We start from the raw sequence: 6,813 nt of genomic DNA on the forward strand, positions 1-6,813 counted from the left end.
GCCAAAGGTCCTCATCCCTCGAGCTCCAACGCCAGACCAGAAGCTCCAAGGTGGCCACGGCAGGAGTTCCGAACCACAGAATCCACACGCTGCACACCGGGCCTCCAGGCCTGCAGGCGATGACGTCCACACCACAGCCCACAGCACACAGCCCGGGGGCCAAGATAAAGTGACCTCTGGTCGTCTCTAAACTACTCCTACAGTGGTTCTGACACGTCCCGTCCCTAGACCAGCAAAGGCTTCCGTTGGGTCAGAAGGGTCTAGAAATTTGCCCCCCCCAGCAAGGTAGGGCAGGGAGGTGTCCTCTCCCCCAAGGACGCAGCTCCTGCCTTTTGGGAGACCGAGAATGAAGGGTCGTGGTGGGTCCCTCTTGTACTCATTGAGCACTTTACACTATTACAGTGTTTACTCCTTCTAGAATTTAAGAAACAGTTTTATGCCCGTTACACAAAGGAGGGAACTGAATCTCAGATGGCCTAAGCGTGCGGACATGGTCCCAGACTAGAGCCCGGATATGGGTTCCAATCCCTGGGAACCACTGAGGGCCCTGCACGGGGTGCCCAGGGAACATGGGTGCACCCGCAAAGAATACAGCAGGACACTTCCTTGGGGGAAGGGGCACAGGCCGAAGGTTATCGAATGACTCTGGCTCTTCACAGGCCCCAGCCTGGTCACAGTCCTCTTGGTCTCTAGGGTGGGACCGGCCCTCCACAAGGTGACGGCAGAACGGAAGTCACCACCACCAGGTGAGCCAGGGACGCTTCTCCAGCAGGTGGGGCTGAGCCGGACAGGAAGGCTCTCTACTTGCTGAGCAGCTGGGCCCCCTTACAGGAGGCCAGACGCCTCCCCGGCCAGCCGCAGGGTCCCGACCCAGGTGGACAAACGGGGAAGCACGGCCGTGGGGACGTGGGGGGATGTTCGCATCCTCTTCCTCTGAAGTCCCGCTAACTCAAGCTTTCCCATCTCCTGTCCCCCCATCACTGCGGCCCCAGAAAAGGCAAGGCTTTGCTGCCTTCAGCCCGGCGGTTTCCCTTCCGTCCATGCCTGGACCCCTGCCCATGGCCAGGGAGGTCGGGCCCTCCATGTGGTGAAGGCGTCCGAACCCCCTCGGCGGGATCACTGGCTGAAGACATGTTGAACAGGGTCTGGAAGGTGAGCTCGGGAGGCGTCCAGCACCAGAGACCACAGGCCGGCTGCCCTGCTGTTTAACTGTGGTCGTCATTCTAAACACGGAGTTCGTTATTCCGCTGTGTGGATTCTAATTAACCATCAGAAACGCATTGTTGAGGGATGATGGATTATTCTGGGGAAACTATTAACATAGCCGTTCACTCTGCCCACGTGCAGCCGGGCCCAGAGCAGGTGGCTCTGGTGATGCTGGGCGCCCCGGGGCAGCCACTCCATGCTGGCCGCTGGGAGGATGGTGTCAGCGCCGCCCCACCTGCCCCACGGGACAGGGACACGGCCTCCTGGGGCACTCACAGAAGACCTGGGGCGGCTCGGAGCCGGCCCTGAGCAGGGAGGGCACCCATAGCCTGAAGCCCGGGCCGAACGCAGGGAGACGGGGTGACTCGGGGCAGACACGGGGTCTGCTGTTGCTGAGCCACGCGACGGGCACGAGGTAGGGTGCGGGGCTTGCGGCGAGAGCCACTGGTGCAGAAATCGTCTCTCTACACTGACCTTTAAGGCTCTTCTTTGCTTTACGTGGGTCACACGGTTCAATTCTAACCAACACGTGTTAAAAGATTACGTGCGTCGGGGTTCTCCAGGGACACAGAACCAAGAGGACAGAGATTTCTTCTAAGGGACTGGCTCTCGGGGTTGCAGGAGCTGGCAAGTCCCAAACCCTCAGGGCAGGATGGAAATTCAGGGAAGAGCTGGTGCTGCCGTCCTGAAGCAGAACCCTTTCTTCTTCTGGTCTTAAGGCCCCAGCCGAATGGATCAGCCCCTCCCCACATTATGGAAGATACTCTCTTTACTTCTTTGCTGTCCACTGATTGTAAATGTTAATCACATCTACAAAGCACCTCCCTGGCATCTGGACTAGCATCTGACTGAGCAACAGACACCATAGGTGGCACAAAAATTAACCGTCACGAAGAAAACATGGGCAAACCAACCCCAACTCAATCAGGAGAGAGGGAAAACACACTCATTGGACCATGTCCTATGGAAATTACTTAAAAGAACCACAGATACTGGTCACTCTCCTAATACTTTATCTCACCGAATCTAAGACACTAACAATTGCATCTTATTTTTTATTTTATGTACTATTTATTAAGAAAGAAGGGAATTCCCTGGCGGTCCAGTGGTTAGGACTCAGCGCTCTCACTGCCGAGGGCCAGGGTTCAATCCCTGGTTGGGGAACTGAGATCCCGCGAGGCAAGCAGTCAAAAAAAAAAAAAAAAGGAAAGAAAAGACTGCCAATTAAACTAGGTTCAATGTATTCTTATGACATAATCTGTATTCTATATTTGTTCAAAGAGCTGTTTAGACTTATTTTGGCAATTTTTTGTTACATATTACTCTTTTACACGTGCAAGAAGAAAACTATCTGTTTGATAAATTGGCTAAGATGATCTTAAAACTTCTTCCCATTCGGAATCCAACTCTCCTGATTCAAGGCCAGTGACGTTCAGGTTTTTCTATACGATGTCATCTGTGCCGTCACAAGCTTGGCTGGTGCAACATTTTTAAAGGAAACTATATTAGATCTAAAAGCCTTGGAAGCCCAGAGCAGGTTTGCAATCACGCAGAGCTGAACGACTTTGGCTCTTGCTTTGGGAGGGTTACCACACATGCCTGGTCCTCCTTCCCCCACGGCAGTCTGATCCCTGTGGGTTAGAAAACCCACCTGCATTGTCCTCTGGACGCCTTTCTAGGCCAGGCTGCAGTTTTGGAGCCTGGAGCCCTGGGCATCTGTGCTTGTGCCAGCGGCGAGCACTGGGGTGGCTGACACCCAGTGGAAGCCCCCGCGGGAAGCTGTAGCACCATCTGCGCAGGAGTGAAATCTGGGGGCAAACGAAACCAACCACATCAGGTAATTACTGAGCTCGCCCTACCAGCTGCACCTGTAACCCACACACCTCCCGTCTAGTGGCTCTGCCCCTCCCCCATTGTACAGGTGACAGGCAAGGGTCAGAGAAGTTAGCGACTTTCCCAGTTTACTCCACGTCATTGACGAGAGTGAATGACAAGGGGAGGGGGCTGCTCTCACCAAGCCCCTGGGGAAGAGGACGGTGGTCTGCAGCGCCTGACCCACCTGTGGAAGGCCCTGATGATCCTGCTAAAGGAGATGGGACCACACTAAGAACTCGAGGACGGAAGGCCTGCGCAGGGAGGGGCTGGCACTGGGGTCAGGAACGCCCATCGCTACGCTGGTGTTTCTGGGCAGAGTCCCCAGTGGGCTGCCCCCCCCAGGGTTGGTACAGGAGGGGCATCCCCACACACGCCGGTCACTAGCCCCGTTAACACGCACTGGCGGATTTCTGAGGTCGCGTCTCTGCTTTTCCTTCTCTGGACACAGGAGTCCTCTGAAGAGATTAGCCCCTCCCCAAATAAGGGAGTTCTTTATGTCAGTAGGAGCGAAAGAAAATCAACGTCTCAACCAACAGAAAGATCACTAATGTTTTACTCCCCTGGATAAACTCTGCGAAATCCTCATCGATCTCAAATGTGCTACTGGACAAATACATCTTCCGAAAAGCAGCCTTTTAGAAGTTTGCTCAGACTGTATAATCAGGAACAACGTTTGCCCTCTGCTCACCGGCTCAACCCCACAAGGTCGCCCTCTCGCACCTGCACTGACCACCGGGAACACCCAGAGGGAGGTCAGCTCGGCCGTTTCCAGAGCAGAACCCGTGGTGATTGTGTGTGTGCATGTGTGGTGAGCACGCCCTGCTCCCTTCCACAATGCAGTTCCAACTGATGACAACGTCTTATGAGTGTGCTGTTCCCTGGCCAGTAACCTGTCATCAGGTGGGGTCTGGAGCCCAGGTGTTGGGGGAAATTGTCACTAGAGGGATGTTTAACTCAGGACCTTAGGCAGCAAAGGGCTCACTGAGGACACACAGCCCACGTTCTGCAGTGAAACCAGGCGGAGGCTGCTCGGCAGTCCCACCCGCTGTGCAGACACTGCACACTGTGCTCCACCCGTGGTCATTCAAGCTCTCTGAGGGCCGCATCTGGCAGGACAGTCCCTGAGCCCCGTGGATCCAGGTGCCGTGGCTTCACCTGACATCTCTCTGAGGCCCGGCCACCCCTCCCCACGCACATGCAGCTCTGCCCCCGCACTGAGCACACCACCCACACCTGCGGCCCCGTCCCTCCTGGGCTCCTGCTGCCCACCTCCCCCCCAACCATAACTTTTTCCCAGGGAAGGCACATGTCATCACAGAGGCAGGCCTCCCAGGACCTCGACCTCACTAAGGACCAGGGACTGGGGCCAGCCTGCCCTCTGCACGTGCCACCCTGGAAGGTGGGCACATTAAAGCCCTCCCCTACCCCTCAGGGGATGGTGATGCTCGTCCTACACACAGGCCAGGAGGATGGAGCCCAGCGTTCCCAGGAGATGGCTGGCTCAGCAGTGCACCTCCTTGCCGGTCTCCCTCCCCAAGCCCCTCACCCCGGATCTGGCATCCCTGTCCAAACAAACAGCTTTCAAGGCCTTCCCTCAGGCCTGGCCTCCGGGGGAAACCTCGGTAGGACAAAGCCTACAACACTATGTATCTAGACTCCAACGCGGAGAGAAGCTCAACCATTGGAACAGGTGAGATGTCGGAGAGAAGGTGCCGAGGGCAGAGACAGGGGCTCGCACTGACTCAGGGCAGCAGAGGAAGGGGCTGCGCTGGTCCTGATGGTGTGGTGGACGACCTCCCCCCGGAGGCGCCGGGGCTGCGAGTGCCGGGTGGGGTGTGCAGCTTCCCCGCTGGGAGACTGGACGGACAGCCCCTCCAGACACTGGCGTTTCATCCACACAGCCGATCTGGAAAAGGGGATCCCGTCACTGGCCTGTTCCCTGCTGTTTCTAAACAAACACAAAGCACATTTCTGCTGCTGAGGATGCTCCTACCCGTCATGCCAGGAGATAAAATTCAAAGACTAAAGGCAACCAAGCAGGAGTCCGTGGAGCCGGGTGTACGGTGGCTCCTGCCCTCTCCCCTCGGGCTCAGTCCTGCCCTCAGCCACCTCCCATCCCTGGGCTGACCTCTCCAGAGGTTAAAGGGAACCCTGGGGGGCAGGAGGGGACAGGAGGATGCAGTGCCCCCAGGACAGCAGGGGAGCTGCAGGCATGAAGGCTGATCCTGCAGGGAGACCAGGAGGGGAGGCTGAGGAAACAGCCTTGATCTGCATTCCGGCCTCTGGTGACCTTGGAGGAAGCTTGTGTGCAGGATCCAGCAGGCGTGATGCTGAAGGCTGATGGGCTGACAGCCGGAGGGAGGCCGGGCCAGACGAACCTGAACCACCGGGCGGAGGGGGAGAGAGCCGCAGCCGGGGGCGAGCGTGGGCAGAGGCTCTGCAGAGACGGGATATGGGGGGCTTGTCAGAGGACACACAAGAGGAGGGGGACGTGGGGAAGATGCTGGAGAGACGGCCAGTCAGGGTCTTCACCCCCCGCGCCAGGCCACCACCCCCAGCAGGAAAGACCCGTCTTCTCCATGGCCTACACAGCAACCAACCAAGAATCCAGCACAGACGGAGTGAATGGGAGACGAGAAGAGAGGGAGGCAAGGCAGGCAGAATTTGAGGTACAAAAGAAGGGAAACGGGGGTCTCCACTGAGTAACCTCAGCCTTCTCAGTAAAGGAGGAGAAAACGCCATCTGCTTGGAGTGAGGCAGACAGGGGGCACTGCAGGGGTCAGGGGGGAGGATGCCGAGCAGAGCTCCCAGGTGGCCAGGAGCACCAGCCCTGAGGACAGAGGGCCGGGTCAGCCCAGGGGGCGCTTCTCAGGGGTGGGCCACCGGCACAGGACACATTGCCTGTGGCCGAGAGGGTGGGGTGCTGCCCTAGCAGCTCCTCGTCAGCAAGGGGCCCACGGAGGGTCTGTGTCCCCGTCACCCAAGGGCACATCTGCAGCAGGTGCATCAGGGTCTGGGGGCGGGGGGGCTCGGCAGGGCTTCCAGCAGGTGCAGCTGCGGACAGAGGGCCACGCGGCCGCGTCCACACAGCCGGTGGCGGACGCCCTCCCATGGAGTCTGAACCCGCTGCTCTCACGGGACACGCAGCCATTATTTCATTATTTGGCTTGAGATGAAAAAAGGCCAGCAAAGAATCAGGTCAAACTACGGCAGGAAACACCAACATTCCCCTGCTCCTGAAGGAGAAGGAAGGACCGTCTGAGCCTTTAAAGAATTTCAACTATTGTAAATTTCTGAGCAGCTTTAAAAAAAAATGGTTTTAAAAACTTTTATCACCTACTTGTGTGAACAAACTTTCCAGTCAATGGTCTATCAGGAATTTGAATAAATTATCACTACATCTGAGGCAGAAATGGTCTTGTAGCTTTTTTAAGCATCAAAACTGATACACATAAAAAAGTTATGCTCGTGAAAGCCAGCTCAACTTGCTCATTTAAAAAGTTTTACGTATTTCCAGAACTCTTCTACAAATGTATTACTTAATATCTTTCTTTAAATTGCATGTTTTAGAACTTCCCATCAACCTTAGTAATACAGAAAGAATGTGATGACCATTTTCTCCAAGTCCCACATAGACACCCCCGAATCACTTTCACGCCCACCCTGTGTGCCATTCAACACTGTTCTCCACGCAGGGTTGGGAGGAGCCAAGGAGAACCGGGTAGGGGTGAC

The sequence above is a fragment of the Mesoplodon bidens genome (assembly GCF_964165515.1).
Source record: "Mesoplodon bidens genome assembly, chromosome: 7".
Lineage (NCBI taxonomy): Eukaryota > Metazoa > Chordata > Mammalia > Artiodactyla > Ziphiidae > Mesoplodon > Mesoplodon bidens.